The sequence below is a fragment of the Piliocolobus tephrosceles genome, chromosome 4 (assembly GCF_002776525.5).
Source record: "Piliocolobus tephrosceles isolate RC106 chromosome 4, ASM277652v3, whole genome shotgun sequence".
Classification (NCBI taxonomy): domain Eukaryota; kingdom Metazoa; phylum Chordata; class Mammalia; order Primates; family Cercopithecidae; genus Piliocolobus; species Piliocolobus tephrosceles.
Window position 1 is genome coordinate 151,804,978 of NC_045437.1, and position 20,693 is coordinate 151,825,670.

General features: G+C 44.2%; 1 protein-coding gene across 7 annotated transcripts in view; it reads left to right on the plus strand.

Moving 5' to 3' along the window:
• The first annotated feature begins 12,592 nt into the window (after nt 1-12,592).
• The window catches only part of FAM13B (family with sequence similarity 13 member B), a 103,744-nt gene continuing 95,643 nt past the window's right edge, over nt 12,593-20,693 (plus strand). For 6 of the 7 annotated variants that reach the window (XM_023195528.1, XM_023195573.1, XM_023195538.1 and 3 more), the window contains exon 1: nt 12,593-12,918. The gene's annotated coding sequence lies outside the window, so the exon portion shown is untranslated. The remainder of the gene's footprint in view (nt 12,919-20,693) is intronic. The other variant, XM_023195565.1, reaches the window with a different exon arrangement.

Genomic DNA, 20,693 nt, shown 5'->3' on the forward strand with positions numbered 1-20,693 from the left:
TGGACTATTAGAATTAATGCAGATGTGAACATTTTTCTACCTATATTCTGCTACCTTTGTGCACACAGATCTCCAGAGTATATACTCAGGAGTGGAATTGTTTAGTTCTAGAGTTATGTTTTCAATTTTAGAATTTACACGCTACTAGCAGTGAAAAAGATTCTGTTGTTCCGCATCACTTGATGCTATCAGACTTACTAATTTTGGCCATGCTGGTGAGTTTATTATGGTGGATATAAAGTTGTATTTTTTAGTATGCGTTTCCCTGATTACTAATGTGGTTGAGTATTTTTCATACATGTGTTGGGCATTTGGATTTCCTTTTATGTGCAACCCCTATAAAAAAGTGTATTTTTGTAATTTCATATTAGATTGTCTTTTTAAAAAATTTAAAATTTATTTCCAGAAGTTCTTTATATCATGTGGATAGTAGTCCTTTTTGGGGTTGAATGTTTTATAGCTAACTTTTCCAGCCTTTTGGCTTGAATTTTCACTTTTTTAATAGTGTCAAATGTAAAATAGCTGAATTTATCAATCCTTACTTTACCATGAAAAGGTTGTGTTTTATTTAAGAATCATGAAGACATTGTCTTATATTATCTGCTTTTTTTTTTTTTTTTTTTTTTTTGAGACAGAGTCTTGCTTTGTCGCCCAGGCTAGAGTGCAATGGTGCGATCTCAGGTCACTGCAACCTCCGCCCCCTGGGTTCAAGTGATTCTCCTGCCTCAGCCTCCTGAAGAGCTGGGATTACAGGCGTGTGCCACCATGCCTGGCTAATTTTTGTATTTTTAGTAGAGGCAGGGTTTCACCATATTGGTCGGTCTGGTCTCGAACTCTTGACCTCAGATGATCTGCCCACCTTGGCCTCCCAAAGTGCTGAGAATACAGGTGTGAGCCACAGCGCCCGGCCTATTATCTTTTTTTAAAAGCTTGCTTTAAAATATCTTTTTTAGGCTGGTGCAGTGGCTCATGCTTGTAATCCTAGCACTTTGGGAGGCTGAGGTTGGAGGATCTGTTGAGGCCAGGAGTTCACGACCAGCCTGGGCAACACAGCAAGACCTTGTCTCTACCAAAAAAAAAAAAAAAAAAAAAAAAAAAAGGCTGGGCGTGACAGCATGTGCCTATAGTTCCAGCTACACAGGAGGTTGAGGTGGGAGGATCACTTGAGCCCAGGAGTTCTGGGCTACAATGAGCTATAATGGAGCCACTGTACCCCAGCCTGGGAGATGGAGTGAGATACTTTCTCTAATAAAAATACCAAATACCCCCTTTTTATTGTGCAATATTCATATACAAAATGTCCCGGCTGGGTATGGTGGCTCACACCTGTGATCCCAGCACTTTGGGAAGGTGAGGCAAAAAGATTGCTTGAGCCCAGGAGTTTGAGACCAGCCTGGGCAACGAAGAGAGATCCCATTTCTGTTAAAAAAAAAGAAAAAGAAAAAGAAAAAGAAAAAAAGAGGCTGGGCGTGGTGGCTGATGCCTGTAATTCCAGCACTTTGGGAGGCCAAGGCGGACGGATCATGAGGTCAGGAGTTCGAGACCAGCCTGACCAACATGGTAAAACCCTGTCTCTACTAAAATATAAAAAATTAGCCAGATGTGGTGGCGCATGCCTGTAATCCCAGCTACTTGGGAGGCTGAGGCAAGAGAATCGCTTTAACCCGGGAGGTGGAGGTTGCAGTGAGCCGAGATTGTGCCACTGCACTTCAGCCTGGCGACAGAGCAAGACTCAGTCTCAAAGAAAAAAGAATAATGCCCAAACAAGGTAAACACAGGTCAATAATTTATTCTTATTTATTATTATTTTTGAGACAGGGTCTCTCTGTGTCACCCAGGGTGGAGTGCAGTGGCACAATCATGGATCACTGCAGCTTTGACCTCCTGGCCTCAAGCAATCCTCCTACCTCGGCCTCCTGAGTAGCTGGGACTACAGGTGTGTTACCATGCCTGGCTAATTTTTAATTTTAATTTTTATAGAGATAGGGTCTCACTATGGTGCCCAGGCTGGTCTCCAATTCCTGGCCTCAAGTGATTCTTGCTGGCCTGGTCAATTTCTTTTATTGCTGTTGTTCTTGTTTTTTTTTTTTTTGAGACAGAGTCTGGCCCTGTTGCTCAGGCTGGGATGAAGTGGCACAATCTCAGCTCACTGTAACCTCCACTTCCCGGGTTTGAGTGATTCTCCTGCCTCAGCCTCCCAAGTAGCTGGGACTACAGGCCTGCGCCATCACGCCTGGCTACTTTTTGTATTTTTAGTAGAGACAGGCTTTCACCATGTTAGCCAGGCTGGTCTCCAACTCCTGGCTTCAGGTGGTTCACCCTCCTCAGCCTCCCAAAGTGCTGGAATTACAGGTGTGAGCCACTGCGCCTGGCCCCTGGTCAATTTAATACAAAGCAAACACCCATGTAACCACCACCGCTCATATCAAGAATAAGAGCATTCTCATTTTTGTGTCTCCAGGCACTCTCGCCCCTCGTTCCCAAAAGAACCAGAACCAGTATCATGATGTCTATGTTAGTCACTTCCTGGCTTTTTTTTTTTTTTTTTTTTTTTAAGTTTTTCCCCTAATTTGTGTCCCTAAACACGATGATTTAGTTTTGCTTTTTTGGGGAAACACTGTTATATTTAATTTCAATTAAAGAAAAAACTTTAAAAACTTAAGGAGCTAGTTTTTATTTTTAAACTTTTTGAAATAGAAAATATATATGGAGAAGTATACAGATCATGAGTACAGCTCACTGAATTGTCCCTGGGTGAACATATCCATGCAACTTCCCCCTAGGTTAAGAAATGGAATATCTTCTCATGACCCTTCCTTATTATTGATTTCTTCCTTCCTCAAAAAGACTTCCCTCCTTAAACACAATTCTGACTTCTAAAATAATAGTTTAGTCTTCCCTGCTTTGAACTGTTTTTTTTTTTTTTTTTGAGACAGAGTCTCGCTCTGTCGCCCAGGCTGGAGTGCAGTGGCACCATCTCAGCTCACTGCAAGCTCCGCCTCCCGGGTTTACGCCATTCTCCTGCCTCAGCCTCCCAAGTTGGGACTACAGGCGCCCGCCACCTCGCCCGGCTAGTTTTTTGTATTTTTTAGTAGAGACGGGGTTTCACCGGGTTAGCCAGGATGGTCTCGATCTCCTGACCTCGTGATCCGCCCGTCTCGGCCTCCCAAAGTGCTGGGATTACAAGCTTGAGCCACCGCGCCCGGCCTGAACTGTTTTTAATGGATTCATACAATATGTGTTTGTGTCTGGCTTCTTTCATTTATTTTTGTGATTCATCATATTGTTTGCAGCTGTAGTTTGTTCATTTTCATTGTTTACATGGTATGAAGATACCATACTGTATTAATCATTCATCATTCTATCATTGATAACTACCTGAGCTTGAGTTTCCATTTTTTTTGCCAATATAAAAAATGCAGCTATGAACTTCAGGGTCTTCCCCTGTTGCGCAGGCTGGAGTGCAGTGGTGCGAGCATAACTCACCGTAACCTTGAAACTTCTGGGCTCAAATGATCCTCCTGCCTCAGCCTCCTGCCTAGCTGGGATTACAGGTGCAAAGCACTGTCCCTGGCTATTAATTTTTTTTTTTTTTGAGACAGGGTCTTGCTCTGCTGCCCAGGCTGGAGTGCAGTGGTGCTTACTGCAGGCTTGAATTCCCAGGCTCAAGTGATTCTCCCGTCTCAGTGCCACTCCCGACCAAAATTTTTTTTTTCAAGAGATGGGGTCTTGCTATGTTGCCCAGGCTGGTTTCAAACTCTTGGGCTTAAGTAATTCTCCTGCCTTGGCCTCCCAAAGTGCTGGGATTATGGGTGTGAACCACATGCCCAGCTCTTTTACTTTTAATTAGGAATTAATATATTTACACTGATTGTAATTACTCATATTTGAATTTATTTCTGCTATCTAATGTTTTACTATTTGTCCTCCTTTAAAATTTTTTATCCATTTTTAAAATTAAGATCTTTCCATTTTATTTTATCCCCCTAATAAACTGGAAGTTATATATACTGTTTAATTTCTTGTAGTGATTACGTAGAAATTTTAACATGTATATTTAACTCAACAAATTATAGACTTATTTAGCCTACTCTTAAACAATACAAAGCCTTCTAATACTTTCATTTACCCTCTCACAATAGCACATGTAAAATTATTGAACAATAGTAGAATTTAGACATTGTTGCCATTATTTTGGATAGTGTTTAGATTTATAGCAAACATGCAAACGATTTTCTTTGTTCAACACTACTTCTCGCATTTTGAATCTTCCTTCTGGAAGATGGTAATTTTCTCTTAACGTTTTGAAGATACACTGCAGTATCATTTGGCTTCTATTGTCACTATTGAAAGGTCTGTTGTCAGCCAAATTATCTTTTCTTTGAAGATTAGTGTCTTTTCTTTTTTTTTTATTTGAGATGGAGTCTTGCTCTGTCGCCCAGGCTGGAGTGCAATGGTGCAATCTCAGCTCACTGCAACCTCTGCCTCCCAGGTTCAAGCGATTCTCCTGCCTTAGCCTTTTGAGTAGCTGGGATTACAGGCGTGTGCCACCACATCTGGCTAATTTTTGTATTTTTAGTAGAGGCAGGGTTTTGTCATGTTGGCCAGGCTGGTCTTGAGCTCTTGACCTCAGGCAATCCGCTCACCTTGGCCTCCCAGAGTGCTGGGATTACAGGCGTGAGCCACTGTACCTGGCCTAATGTCTTTTCTTGCTGCCTAATTTTAAGATCCCCTTTCTCTCTGGGTACTAAACTTTTTTTTTTTTTTGAGACGGAGTCTCGCTCTGCCGCCCAGGCTGGAGTGCTGGGGCCGGATCTCAGCTCACTGCAAGCTCCGCCTCCCGGGTTTACGCCATTCTCCTGCCTCAGCCTCCCGAGTTGCTGGGACTACAGGCGCCCGCCACCTCGCCCGGCTAATTTTTTGTATTTTTTTTAGTAGAGACGGGGTTTCACCGTGTTAGCCAGGATGGTCTCGATCTCCTGACCTCGTGATCCGCCCGTCTCGGCCTCCCAAAGTGCTGGGATTACAGGCTTGAGCCACCGCGCCGGGCCTAAACTTTAACTATGTGCATTTTATACTTTCCAGCATGGCAAGTTTTAGTCTTCCAGAATTTAGGATATTTACCTTCAATTCTGGAAAATGTTCAGCCACTATTCTTTGAATATTGTCTTCCCTCCATTCTATTATCTTCCCCCCGCTTTTTTTTTTTTTTTGAGATGGAGTCTCCCTCTGTCGCCCAGGCTGGAGTGCTGTGGCGCGATCTTGGTTCACTGCAACCTCTGCCTCCCAGATTCAAGCAATTCTTCTGCCTCAGCCTCCTGAGTAGCTGGGATTACAGGCATGCACCACCATCCCCGGCTGATTTTTTATTTGTATTTTTAGTACAGACAGGGTTTCACCATATTGGTCAGGCTGGTCTGGAACTCCAGACCTTGTGATCCTCCTGACTCAACCTCCCAAAGTTCCCAAAGTGCTGGGATTACAGGTGTGAGCCACCGCACCCGGCCTTTTTTTTTTGACGGAGTCTCGCTCTGTCACTAGGCTGGAGTGCAGTGGTGCAATCTCGGCTCACTGCAACCTCTGTCTCCTGGGTTCAAACGATTCTCTTGCCTCAGCCTCCCCAGTAGCTGGGATTACAGTCATGTGCCACCACGCCTAGCTAACTTTGTATTTTTAGTAGAGATGGGGTTTCACCATGTTGGTCAGGCTGGTCTTGAACTCCTGACCTCGTGATCCACCTGCCTCGGCCTCCCAAAGTGCTGGGATGACAGGCTTGAACCACTGCACCCAGCCAGGTTGGTTTCTTTCTATGAAGGCCTAAAATAGGGATGTACACCTTCATGTTTTAGAGCTTCTCTGCTGATGAACTTGGGGATTCAGAAAACATTAAATGCTTCTGTAAATTGTTATCTACTTTAGTGGAAAAGAGCAGTTAGGTGTAAATATTTGGCAAAACATACAGCTGTAGTTAGACCGCAATCTGCAAACTTTGGCATTGTCAGTTTGCCACAGAAAATGTGGTCTGAATGAAAGGTGCCTGAAGGCTAGGCATGGTCGCTCACGCCTGTAATCCCAGCACTTTGGGAGGCCAAGGTGGGAGGATCTCTTGAGCCCAGGAGTTAAGAGACCAGCCTGGGCAACGTAGTGATAATACGTCTCTACAAAATATATATATATAGCTGGGCATGATGGCGCATGCTTGTAGTCCCAGCTACTTGGGAGGCTGAGGTGGGAGGATTGCTTGAACCTGGGATATTGAGCTATAATTGGGCCACTGGACCCCAACCTGGGAGACAAAGCAAGACCCTGACTCAAAGGGGGAAAAAGAGGTGTTGAGAAGCAACCTAGCTGGTCAAATGATAGGAAGGCTCAAAAGCCTAGAGCCTCTAAGGAACAGGGAGGGTATACAAAATGGTGAGACCCTCCTACCTAGATTTCTGGTTAAAAAGGCAGCAGAAAGCTCATGATTTTGTGAAGGTCATAATCTCACTGAATCTCTGAGCACTTTTTTCTTTCCCCTATATGGACACAGGGAGAGGGAACAAGAGAAAGGGATATTTCTTTGTTATGCATTTATTTTTAACAATAAAAGTTCTGGCTGTGGAAAAAATATTTAGCTGATTATAGGAATTTAATACAGAAGCCAAAACAAATTAGTCTTATAGCTGATGATAGTATTGGCTTATATTATTGTCATACACTGAATTATAAGTTATCAGGCCAAATATGTGGACTTGGCAAAGATGAGACTTACTGTCAATTGTTCCAGCTCTCCAAACTGGATGTGACTGGCAACAGTGGCTATATGAGTGAATATAGAAGCTGAAATCCACATTATGTTAACTTTGGTTCTATTCCACCAAAAGATTTTATTCCAGAGATACATAAGATGAAGCTTTTCCAGGGCAGAGATCATGATCATGTCCCCCCGCACAGTGCCTGACCCATAATAGCTGCCCAAGAAGTATGTGTTGAATAAGTAAGTGGCACAAAGGTTATTCTGGGTTACTAAGATCAGAACAGTATTTGCCATTATTTTGGAGGTTGGCGTGGGATTTGTACACCCTGGAACAGTTTCTTCTCTTTGCAGCTAGTGATATTTTTCTGTTTATGAAAAACACACATTCTTGCACACTGGCACAATGGTCCTGGGCAAAGTGGCACAGAAAGATTTCCATTCCATTTCTTGGAAGAGCCAGCAATACATCTCTCTAATGGTGAGTTGCTTCTCTTTTATCAGAGGATTTAAATTTGATGTGTTTTTAGTCCTTCCTTAATTCCCAGTAGAGGAGACTACCTCAAGAAGGAGGAAATTAATTAGCTGAGTTTGACTGAATTTGATAGCATTTTACTGCTCTGTGAGGATCAAGAGTAGTCACAATCTCATCTCCATTTGCACTTGTTTTTCCCTGCACACAAAACTTCATGTAATGATGGCTTCCTATCTGTATTTATAGTCATGTCTTGTTCTACAAATGGGCAGTGTAAATATGCTTCTAATTGGGGAAGAGGTGTGCTTGTATTTACTGTAACTTACAAGGCTCAGAAGATCTTAAAACCAGCACCGAGAGTTTGGGGGAATTCTTAGTGGTTCTTGGTTTTCATTTACAAATAGACAAAGATTTAGCAACTTCCGTTAAGAAAGGTTTTCACACCGGGCCTCATTCCTAGCAATAAAAATCCAGATATGAAAGCAAGACATTTTCAGATTGTTCTCGAGGCCTCTGAATGCAGTATAGGAGTGGGAACTGAAAAAATTATAGTATATGGCTAATAAAGCACTTTTATGCATACCAATTTATTTAAGTCTTAGTTTCCCTATTTGACTGATGGGGACTCTAAGGTACAACTAAGTTAAGTAACTTGACTAGAGTCACAAGGCTAGTAACAGGGCTAGAACTGGAGCTTGGAATGTTTGTTGTATCTATTTTACTTTTAAATGATAGAATTGGTGGGGACAGAATATATCTTTTTGGCTTTTCTGGCTAGGGTGGCTCCAGTTTCTTATTAACATTGTATTAAGAAAGACAAGCCAGTCTTGACTGAACACAAGTTAATCCTTATCCTAGTACTCAAACAGCCTTGCTCAAGGAGATCAGTAAGGGTAAGGAGGACACCTGATTAAAAGTTTCCTTACTGATGGTGCAAGGGATGGGCTCAACATCCTGCTACATCTGGAAGAGCTGAATTCAGTCAAACTCATGTAAAGGAGGGAAGAAGCTATTTACATTCTCTGTGAATAATGAGGGCATTATTAGCTGTCTGTAAAGTAACTGCAGAGACAGAGAACTACTTCCCGACTTCAAGTCTCATTCCAGTGACACTGGTGACCTTGGGGAGGCAGATATGCTGAGGTCCTTCCTGGCATCTAGAATGCAGTCCAGGTTGTAGCAAAGATACATTCCTTCTACAGTGATGTGACTCATGACCTTACTTCAGAGAGGCATAATGCCCCTGTTCAGATAAGCTAGATAGAATGCTTGTTTTCTAGGCTTAAAAGTCATCTTGCAAATAAATAACAATCTTATCTTAAGTGGTAATTTTCCTGGCATGGCCTCATCTCCAGAGGGAGTCTTAGAAACACAAAAGCTTAGTCTATACCAGTCACTTCTCATCCTGGCCAAATAGCTATTGCAAATGCTATTTTTGACTCTATTGATATATTGAAATGTGACGTTTCCATCTACAGGTGAAGAATTTATAGGAAAAAAGAAAAAGTAATGTAATTTTGAAGTATTCTTTTAGTGAGGTATTCTCTCGTCTCTGTAACAAACAGAATTGCTGTTCTTTGCTGTAGGGACTGTCCTGTGCCATAAAGGATGTTTACCAGCATCCTTGACCTTCACCCACCAGCCAATAGCTGATTGTCTCCAGTGGTGACAATCAAAAATGTCTGCATTCAACAGATCCTGAATTCAGAAGGAAAAAAAAAAGTTTAAAAAAACCCAAAAATGTCTGCACACATGGTCCCCCAAAATTGTCACAGTTGAGAACCACTGTTTTAACTAAAGCAACAAGATATTACAAAAGAAACCATCTTCTTCCCCCCACCCACCAAAAAACTAAAGTGTTCTGAGATAGACCCCCTCTAGAAATTTCAGAGGATTTAGACAAAGCAGGTAGATTAAATACTCACAGTTATTTAGTTATAAATGGCCAAATCAGAATTATTGAGGACAATGTCTTTGGAGACTGTTGCTGGTGAGCTGTGATTCTTACCACAGGTGCCTGCCTACCTTTGACCTCAAGTTGAGGCAGTGGGCCTTCAATGGAACTGCTCAGAGCACTTGATTTGTGCCTCTTGCAGTCCGAGGGGCACTGTGGGCCTGTGTCTGACTCCCATAGGCTGGTGGCTGTTTTGGCAGCAGAGTGGAGGAATGTTGAATATGCACTGGGATTAGCCTGTACTCTCAAGTTTGTTCGGGCAAGAGGTGCGTGAGAGCTTCCTGTGGACCAGGTGTGAACCATACAGAGCTGCCACTAGGCTAACACAGCAGCACCATGAGAAAATAGTTCTCCTTTGTCCAGATGCTTTGCTTCCATCTATTGGGAAGTAGTCGGTGTAATTTAGTTTGGACAAAATACTTTACTGCCACCTGCTGGAAAAACATCAAAATAAATAACATACAAAACTACAGTGAGGATGATGTGAATGGCACCCCCTAGGGTAGGGAGTGCACAACCTTGTCCCACAATAAAGGGTCGCTTGCAAATGGAGGAGTGTGAGAGTCATCTCAGGTCCTATCTGACAGGGCCTTTACAGAGATGCCCAGGTTTCAACAGACAAGTAGTTGGAGGTGTGTGGAAAGAAGTAAAGAACTACCAAAATAGCTTTACGCTTAGACCAATAGAATTATGGGGGAGAAACCATCAGAGAAGGGGGATGGTGGTGGCCTCTGAGGTATCCATGAAAAAAAAGTCAGCTTTAAGCATCTACCTTTCCCAGGGAATGTCAAACTATCATACAAAGTCAACAACTTTCCTGCTCCTTTTTCTCCCTGCGTTCCCCAGATTTGGTTATGGTTAGTTAAGCTGGGAGGAGAAAGACCAGGCAGGTTGAAGATGACTATGGTCCCCTCTTTGGGGCAAGCAACGAGACAACTGTTCCCAGCTGAAAAAGAGGAAAACGTTTCACTCTTCGTGACTCAATGACAATAGGACTCTATTCCTAAGGAGACCACAGAACCCCTAAAAACTCATGGAACCTGCCTGAGTTTTCAATTAGGTACATGACAGATCTACTCCCACTGCACAAATTGAAAGGCATGGCAAAAGACACAAAATAAAAGTTTGTTTTGAATTATAGCCCATGTGCTCCCTATGTTGAACATACTGTTTTTATATTATCAAGTGGGATCTAGAGAATATATCTTCCAAGGATATGTTCTGGAGTTCTTGATGGGGAAAATGGTCACCGATCAATTCATCTGTTTTTTGAGATCCCATACTTTGTGGGTACGGTATAAAAATGCAAGGGATGCCGGGCACGTGGCTCACGCCTGTAATCACAGCACTTTGAGAGGCTGAGGTGGGAGGACCACTTGAGGCCAGGAGTTCAAGACAGTCCTGGGCAACATCGGGAAACCCATCTCTAAAAAAATAAAAAAAAAAATTAGCTGGGCATGGTGGCATGTCCCTGTAGTCCCAGCTACTCAGGAGACTAGGGTAGGAATGCTGCTGGAGGTCAGGAAGTTGAGGCTGCATTGAGCCATAATCCAGACACTGCACCCCAGCCTGAGTGACAGAGCAAGACCTTGTCTCACACACACATACACACAAAAAGGCATGGGAATCCTTCCCTCTGGGAGCTTACATCTTAGGTTTCATACTCAGAGCAAAGTATTTATTACAGTCAGTTATGTCAACAAGAGCCTGTGTTGCATATGTGGGGCAGCTGAGGAAGTTTTTAACTCTCTTTGGATTTACTCTCAAAACTTTTACTCACTTACGATAAAACTTTTGAAGCAATCATATTGCTCCTCTTCTCCAAGCATGGAATCACAGGTAAAGCTTTCATTTAAGATATTTAAAGAGAGATACAAGGCTAACTGCACAGGCTGCACCTTCACTGGGCTGCTCTGAAATCAGGCTCTGTTGATCCTGTTTGGCAGATTTGGAAACTTTTGTTTCACTTCACTCAAGTTTAATCAGGCTCCGAGAAATTAATTTGGATAAAACAATTCAACCCAGTGAACAGTGTACGATTTGTAAACCATGATATGAATTTATTGACACTGTACAGCTAGTATAGTCCTAGTCATATGCCTCGGACAATCGCTTCTTACTGGGTATGTACATTTATTCGAGAGACTCCCAGAACGATGGAAAGGCCACTGGCTGAGTTTGGAATCAGAGTATGGACCTTTGTATGCTCTCAAAGGAGATCCAGAATTTAGGTTTACTGGGATATAAACTCCACGAAGGCAGGGATTTACTGATGTATCTTAAGAGACTAGAACATAGTAAGCATTCACTAAGTATCTGTTGAATGAGTGAGTGAATCTGAATTCAGATTTAACTGCCGTGAGAGTAAGTGTTGGTTCTGGTCATTAGAATCAGTTGCCTCATTCCTGGACAGAGTTCCTGGGAGCCTCATAGAACATTCTTATTCAGATTCTTCTGGTTTTAGACTCTTTAGCCCATTTACATATTATTTCATAGGATGACTTTATTTTTTTCAAATCTTGTCCCAAGTTCTATGAGGGTTCTTGCTTTACTTTTTCCAGGTTACGGACTTCCAGCTCAGGCAGGTAAGGGACAAATGAATTGTGGTGGCTGCTATTTTTTGTGCAGGTGTTGATCTACCGGCCGTCAAGGAGGCCAAATGGAAGATCTCAAAGCCCCTAACAGACATAGCAAAGAAGAGATTGGCTGAATATTCATACCTTTGTGAGCTCAAGGGAGTTGTAGGGTTGGTCTGGGTAGCTATGCAAGTAAGTACCAACTCTTAAGTTCAGAGAGCTCATTCTTTCTGCCTCCTTTCAGCTCTGCCTCCGGAGCTGGCTGATTTTAGTATACGAAGCTCTCTGTGAGCCCGCAGCCTGTCGATTTCCACAGTCCCAGACTGTCAAGGTACCGAAGCCTTACAGTTCTTTCTGGAGTCTAGGTCAGGTCCTTAGGTGAAGGGGTAGGGTGGGGGCGGGCAGGACGCAGGTGCAGCCCCGTGGTACCGGACCTAACTCACATCTCTGGGAATGGGAACGGGAGTCACCGCTTAGGCCTCCCCCTGCGGTTTTTGGTTCAGGTCTCTGTGCTCCTCACCTGGATATGGGCGCCCTGGGTTTTTCTGGCCGCCTGCAGGGAGGGGCATAGCTTCCTCTGCAGAGACCAGAAGCGATCTCTGTGTTCCGGATTTTCCCTTTATCTTTCCTACTTCCTCTCCCCAGTGTCCTCTCTGCTTCCCAATCTCCCAAACCGAGGATTCCACAACCCGCCCCGGGCCCGCGCCTGGCTGCTCGCACCCTAACTCAGGAGCCCAAATGGTGGGAGACGAACCGCGGTCCTCAAGCCTGCAGGACCCAGGGCCGCGGCCCGGGACACTGTGGGGGTGGGGACCCTCGCCGCCCCGCCCCGCCCCGCCCCCTCCCACGCACGTCACGTCCGGCCCAGCCTCCGCCAGCCCGCAGCTCTCCTCCCGCTCGCCGTTAGGGAGGCTCTGCACCTCAGCCGTCGCCTCTGTCGCCACTCCGGCCCCCTCTTCCGCGTCTCCGCCACCACCACCGCCGGGGATATCCGGGGGTCGCTTACCGGGCTGGCCCCGCGCCACAGCCGTAGCTTTAACCTCCCGTCAGCGGCCGCCCCAGGAAGAGGCTTCCCGGCCGCGGAGCCACTTGGGGCCTCAGTTCTCGCCCTCTTGCGGTCCCCGCGGGTCCTGGAGAAGCGGCTGCGGCCAGGGAACGGGGCATCGCGGTTCCAACGGTAGGTAAACGGGCGGGTACCCCCATCTGCGCATGCGCGGGTTGCAGGTCGCCGCGGCCCTTCGCCGCCTGTTGCCCCCCAGCACCGCCTCCCACCCGCGCCTGCTCCCGGGCGTTGTGTTTCGGGGTGTGGAGGACTCCAGCAGGTGGGGGCGTTCCGTGGAGAGGGCCCCCTTTCCGCTGGAGAAAGAGGAAGATGAAGCCGTGCCGGGGGGTGTGGCAGCCTTGGATTTGCAGCGGCTGCAGTGCCGTGAGCGGGCGTGCCCCTCACCTCCAGCCCCTCCAGAGTAGATGGCGCGACACCCCACGTTTCTTTGCTGACCTATCCTGCCCACTGGCGCTGCGCCTCTTCCCCGCCCACTTCCTTCATACTGGGCAGTGAAGTTGATATAGAAGAAAAAGGAGTGTGGTTTATTCTGGGCTCAACTGCGCCCCTTTTTAAGGTCACGTGAGATGAGTGGTTGCGGACTTCCTTAAATCGCTCAGAGAATATAGCCAAAATTGGGCTGTTGGTGCACTGGGGCCTTGTCTAGAGTGCGCTCTGCATAGGCCAGGCTGGAGGGGGACACTTGGTATAACATTAGGGTTCACGTGGCACGCCTGGTTTCCTAGATGAGGTTGTAGGAAATGGAATCGGTTGGCATATTTGAGCAGTGGGAAACTTAAGCCCTTTTTGTTTGTAATCAGTTGAAATCAAACTGACTTTTAGAAAAATGGTGGATTATTTCATTTGGTTCCCCGTTTCGCCTTCTAATCAATGAAAAAAGTTGGGCATTTACTTTGAAGGATCTGATAATCTAAAATGGTAGCCAGAATCATTACCAATAGTAATGCAGACTATTAATATTAACTGGGGTGCACCTGTTTAGAGAGACAGACATTAAAGGGTGGTTTTGAATTATTTGTCTTTTTAGAGCTGGATTAGTGTGAGGCTATTTTCAACCCTCCTTTTTTGGTAACCTTGAAATGCTTGTTGGCCTGGTTTTCTCACAGGTACTGTGCATTTACTAAGGCTTGTTGATGGAATTGAATGAACTGATAATTATTTGTATATCCACTGGGAGCCCCTTCTTACTTTTTTTTTTTTTCTCCTTGAGACAGAGTTTCGCTCTGTCGCACAGGCTGAAGTGCAGTGGAGCAATCTCGGTTCATTGCAACCTCCTCCTCCCGGGTTCAAGCGATTCTCCTGCCTCAGCCTCCTAAGTAGCTGGGACTACAGGCGCCCGCTACTACGCCCGGCTAGTTTTTGTGTTTTTGGTAGAGACGAAGTTTCACTATGTTGGCCAGGCTGGTCTCGAACTTCTGACCTCAAGTGATCCGCCTGCCTCAGCCTCCCAAAGTTCTGGGATTACAGGCATGAGTCAACGTGCCTTGCCCCCTTCTTACTTTTTTAATCCGTGCTGCTTTTAAAGTTGGAGTAATAGTTTCTCCAATTTAATATTATTACTAATTTAGACACCTGTGTGACACAGCTTACGTTCTTGGAAAATGTAGAAGGGGGCGTATTGCAGTGGCATAATTCATTGGGTGGTGTAAATGTTAGTGCGTTTTTTTATTAGAATATCATTGTTTTAGGACAAAATGGCTGAAATGAATCTGTTGACTTGTCAGTGTTTCCCCACCAATAAAATAACTGCTTTTATAATCATTTGTTAATAACTTCAATCCATTGCTGCATAGCTCCTCCATCATCGTATACAAATTTTAAACTTGGGGACTATAATAGTATGAATCACTGTTTTTTTGTTTGGTTGGTTCTTTTTTGTTTTTGTTTTTGTTTTTTTTTGAGACAGAATATCACTGTCACCCAGGCTGGAGTGCAGTGGTGCAATCTGTAGTCCCAGCTCACTGCAACCTCTGCCCCCCCAGGTTCAAACGATTCTTCTGACTTAGCCTCCCGAGTAGCTGGGACTACAGGTGCTTGCCACTGCGCCCGACTGATTTTTGTATTTTTTGTAGAGACGGAGTTTTGCCATGTTGCCCAGGCTGGTCTCAAACTCCTGACCTCAGATAATCTCCCTGCTTCTGCCTCCCAAAGTGTTGGGATTACAGGTGTGAGCCACCTTGCCCAGCCTTATGTTCAATTTTTTTTTTTTTTTGGAGGGGGATGGAGTTTCGTTCCTTTTGCCCAGGCTGGAGTGCAATGGCACGACCTCAGCTCACCGCAACCTTTGCCTCCCCGGTTCAAGCGATTCTGTTGCCTCAGCCTCCTGAGTAGCTAGGATTACAGGCATGTATAACCATGCCCGGCTAATTTTGTATTTTTAGTAGATACGGGGTTTCTCCATATTGGTCAGGCTGGTCTCGGACTCAGGTGATCCGCCCACCTCAGCCCCCCAAAGTGCTGGGATTACAGGCGTGAGCCACCGCGCCGGGTACATTCAATTTTTTGAGGAACTGCCTTATTCCACAGCACCTGTACCGTTTTATGTTACCACTAGCAGTGCACAAGGGTTCCATTTTCTCCACATCCTTGCCAACAGTTGTTATTGTTTGCTGGTTGGTTTGTTTGACAATTACCTTTTTGGATTTTATTGTGTTTTTGATTTGCATTTTTCTGAAGGCTAGTGACAGACTTCTGCTTATTGACCTTTTGTTTATCTTCTTTAGAGAAATGTCTATTCAGACCCATTGCCCATTTTTGAATTGGGTTTTTTGTTGTTGTTTTTGAATTTATTTTCTAAATGAGTTAAAAGACCTAGCATTTCTGAAAGTGAATACTCGATTTTTTAATAGAAGTAGAGCATTTCTGTTTTACAGGTTATCCATCCAGTTGTTAAAAGAAAAATTTACCTGACCAGGTGTGGTGGTGCACAACTGTAGACCCTTGTACTTGAGAGGCCGAGGTGAGAGGATGAACCCAGGAGTTTTGAGGCTAGCCTGGGCGATACAGTAAGACCTTGTCTCTAAAAGAAAGAAAAAAATTTAAAAAAACCTTCTTAAATTTAACAGAGTTTAATTGAGCAAAGAATGATACACAAATTGGGCACCCTTCTTAACCTAGAATATGTTCAGAGGGACTTCAGGTTTGCCATGTGGTTGGATAATAATTATGCACAGAAAAAGGAAAGTGACATACAGAAAATAGAAGTGAGGTACAGAAACAAACCGGATTGGTTACAGCTCAGCATTTGCCTTATCTGAACATGATTTGACAGTTGCCCACCTTTGACTAAAACTCTGTGACTGGTGTAAGAGTAGGTTACAGTCTCTTTACACATACAGTTAGGTTACAGTTTACTAGGTATGAGAAACCTTTGGGCCAAATTTAAAATAGGTAAGGAAGCAGCTTTAGGCTAAACTAAATTTGACACAGTGAAGAGGCTGCTTTTATATCTGAAGATCGTTTTCAGTTACTTAGTGTTAATAGATCTATATTTAGGTCTTGACTAGAAATATATTGTACCAAGAACTTATTTCCATCACATCAGTGTTACGAAGGTGCATGCATTAAGTGAAGACTATATTTTCATCAATGAATTCATTCCTTTTTTTTTTTTTTTTTGAGACAGAGTCTCGCTCTGTCGCTCAAGCTGGAATGCAATGGCATGTGATCTTGGCTCGCTGCAACCTCCGCCTCCCGAGTTCAAGCGATTCTCCTGCCTCAGCCTCCCGAGTAGCTGGGATTACCGGCACCCATCGTCACGCCTAGCTGATTTTTGTATTTTTAGTAGAGACAGGGTTTCGCCATGTTGGCCAGGTTGGTTTTGAACCCCTGACCTCAGATGATCCGCCCACCTCAGCTTCTCAAAATGCTGGGATTACAGGCATGAGCCACTGTACCTGGTTTTTTGTTTGTTTGTTTTTTTTGTTTTTAAATAGAGATGGAGTCTCCTGGGCTCAAATGATCCTCCTACTTTAGCCTCTCAAGGTGTTGGGATTACAGACATGAGCCACCATAGCAGGCTAATGAATATATTCTTATGAAAGAACTTTCCTTTGTTAATAAAGTGTTTTGTGACATGGTTTTTCTTACTTGATTAAGAAAAGGGAAGTATGGTATGTGTATATGAATCTGACCACAGTCGGTGTTCGCCAAGCCGTAGAAAGGTTAGGGGTTTCTATAAGAGAGGCAGTAGGTTAATATGTGAGTAGCCAACTTTGATTCAAAATGGAAATAATAAAGGATATTTGGAATGGAATGTAATAAAGGCTTTGTTTGTTTGTTTGTTTGTTTGTCTGTTTGCTTGTTTTCTTTATTTTGTGGGATGGAGTCTCGCTCTGTTGCCCAGGCTGGAGTGCAGTGGTGCGATCTCGGCTCACTGCAAGCTCCGCCTCCTGGGTTCACACCATTCTCCTGCCTCAGCCTCCCCAGTAGCTGGGACTACAGGTGCCCACCACCACCACGCTTGGCTAATTTTTTTGTATTAATTAATAGAGACGGGTTTCACCGTGTTAGCCAGGATGGTCTTCTTCTCCTGACCTTGTGATCTGCCCGCCTCAGCCTTCCGAAGTGCTGGGATTACAGGCGTGAGCCACCGTGCCTGGCCTAATAAAGGCTATTTTAATGTACCAACTCATTTCACACATTAAATAGATATTAGTATTGAATTTACAAGAATTGTCAGCTGGGCACGGTGGCTCACACCTGTAATCCCAACACTTAGGGAGGCTGATGCAGGTGGATCGCTTAAGTTCAAGACTGAGTTCCAGACCAGCCTGGGCCACATGGTGAAACTCTGTCTCTATAAAAACCACAAAAATTAGCCAGGCATGGTGGTGCACGCTTGTAGTCCCAGCTACTTGGGAGGCTGAGGTGGGAGGATCTTGACCCTGAGAAATCGAGGTTGTGGTGAAGCCGGGGCTGTGGCGAAGCCGAGATTATGCCACTGCACTCCTGACTGGGCGATGGAGTGAGATCCTGCCAGAAAAAAACAACAACAAACAAAGAGAATAACTTATTATCAGATTACTAATCAGATATTTATTTAGCTCCTAAGTGCCAGAAGTACATTGAGGAGCAAAACCCAAGTAGTCATGTAGCTAATGGTTGCATAACAGTAAATTTAGTAAAAGTCATTGAACACTTGAATCTGGTGAATTTTAGTGTGTAAATTATACATTAATAAACCTATTTTTTAAAAAAAGCCCACTGGTGGACTTGTAGTGAGCTTATACTCTGTTGGTAGAAACAGCCATTAAACAAACACAAAATGAATATGTAATAAAACTTGTAGTAGGCAAGGCTCACAGTGGCTCACACCTATAATCCCAGCACTATGGGAGGCCAAGGGTGGAGGATCACTTGAGCTTAGGAGTTTGAGGCCAGCCTGGGCAACATAGGGACGCTCTCTTTACAAAAAAAAAAAAAAAAGGCCAGGCATGGTGGCATGCTCCTGTAGTCCTAGCTACTCGGGGCTGAGGCAGGAGGATTGCTTGAGCCCAGGAGTTTGAGGCTGCAGTGAGCTATGATCGTGCCATTACCTTCCAGCCTAGGGGACAGAGTGAGACCCTGTCTCAAAAAACAAAACAAAAAACTTGTGATGAATATTTTGGAGCCAAGGAATGCTATAGCCTAGAGGAATTAATAGATGCGACCATTAAATTGAGTGGGTTGAAGAAAGCCTCTTCAGGGATGGGTGGGACTTGAGCTGATTATGGGAAGGAGGAAGCTTGGGAGAGTGTTTCAGGTCAGTGAACTAGCAAGTATAAAAGACCTAGGTTGAGGAAAATGTGGTACACTGACAAGATAATGACATTTACTAGATTTCTACTAGAGAAGGAAATATTGCAAGTATTTTATGCCTTGGCCTCCCAAAGTGCTGGGATTACAGGCGTGAGCCTCCGCACCTGGCCCATGCCTGACTAATTTTTGTATTTTTTGTAAAGATGGGGTTTCACCATGTTGACCAGGCTGATCTCGAATTCCTGACCTCAGGTGATCCGCCTACATTGGCCTCTCAAAGTGCTGGGATTATAGGCGTAAGCCACTGCGCCCAGCCTAATTTTGTATTTTTAGTAGAAATGGAGTTTCACCATGTTGGCCAGGCTGGTCTTGAACTCCTGACCTTTGGTGATCTGCCCACCTCAGCCTCCCAAAGTGTTGGGATTACAGGTGTCAGCCATAACACTTGGCCGTTTTTTACATATTTTATGGTCAAAGTTCACAATCTAGTGGGGAAGATATAGAAACAAAGTTTAACCACTGCTTTTTTGTTCATGTACCAGCTTCCCTTATTATTTTTTTTTTCCAGTTTTTATACAAGTCTGTGCAAAAAAAATGTTTTAATCTCAGGAGACCTATTTGGCTAGACCAAGTTGTAGAATTGCTCATAATACCCCTTACCTGAAAAAATGAAGTGTATTGTAGTTTTGTATTAACGAGCTATGAAAAATGATAAGCTAGTCGTCTTACTCCTATCAGTCTGGTAGGCCTTGCCTGTGTATGTTTTCAGTGGAGAAAAAGTGAAAGGTTACTAGAGTGGAGGAGTCTTGAAGAATCAAAATTTGTCAAAATTGAGATTATATGCACACACAACTGACTAGAACATGCATTATCTAATACATATATATGCTTTTTCAGATATGTTATTTATTTGAGATGGAGTCTTGCTCTGTCACCCAGCCTGGAGTGCAGTGGTGCAATCTCGGCTCACTGAAGCCTCCACCTCCTGGATTCAAGGGATTCTCTTCCCTCAGCCTCCTGAGTAGCTGGGACTACAGGTGTGTACCACCACACCTGGTTAATTTTTTTGTATTTTTAGTAGAGACGGGTTTCACCAGGCTGGTCTTGAACTTCTGACCTCAAATGATCAACCTGCCTCGGCCTCCCAAAGTGCTGAGGTTACAGGTGTGAGCCACTGCGCCGGACCTTTTTTAGATATTTTATATCATCTAAGTTATAGTGTTTTTTAGAAAGGGTCCATCATTGTGCTGATACTTTGGGGAGGCGCTAATTTAGCAAATAGTCACTTTGATTTAATAGAAAATCATGCAAATTAGTGGACTAGTGACTTTGGAGTGCCAGGGAGACTATGAGGTATCTGTGTTTAGACAGTTGAAGAAACTTCCCCAAGGATGACCTCTTGAAATAGCTGCCAGCAGTCAGTTCTAGAGTTGTATATGGATCACACATCAGCATTTAAAAAACAGAGAAGAGTGGTAGAGGAATGTTTAATCCTACTTAGGAAGGTATGAGGAAAGGTGACACTTTAAATGCTTGTCTCCTGAGTAAAGAGTTAGCTTGTGGGCCGGGCACAGTGGCTCATGCCTGTAATCCCAGCACTTTGGGAGGCCGAGGCGGCCAGATCACGAGGTCAAAAGATGGAGACCATCCTGGCCAACATAGTGAAACCCTGTCTCTACTAAAATTACAGAAATTAGCCGGGCGTGGGTGGCGGGCACCTGTAGTCCCAGCTACTCTGGAGGCTGAGGCAGGAGAATCACTTGAACCCGGGAGGCTGAGGTTGCAGTGAGCCGAGATTGCACCACTGCACTCCACTTCAGCCTGGTGACAGAGTGAGACTCTGTCCCCCCCCCCCCAAAAAAAAGAAGCTTGTAATGAGCTAGAGCAAGATGGCTGCCAACAGGTTCCCTTTCCCAAATGCACTCCAAAGTCACTGGCCCACTAATCTGCATGATTTTCTATTAAGTCAAAGTGAGTATCTACTAAATTAGCTCTTCCTCAAGGATCAGCACAATGATGGACCCTTTCTAAAAAACTCTAGTGTAGATGATTTATTTGTGCAGGGGAATGTCGATTAGATTTTAGAATAAGGAGATCAGTTAGAAAGATAGATGAGAGGATTTAGTCACAAGTGATTTTTATCCGTTTAT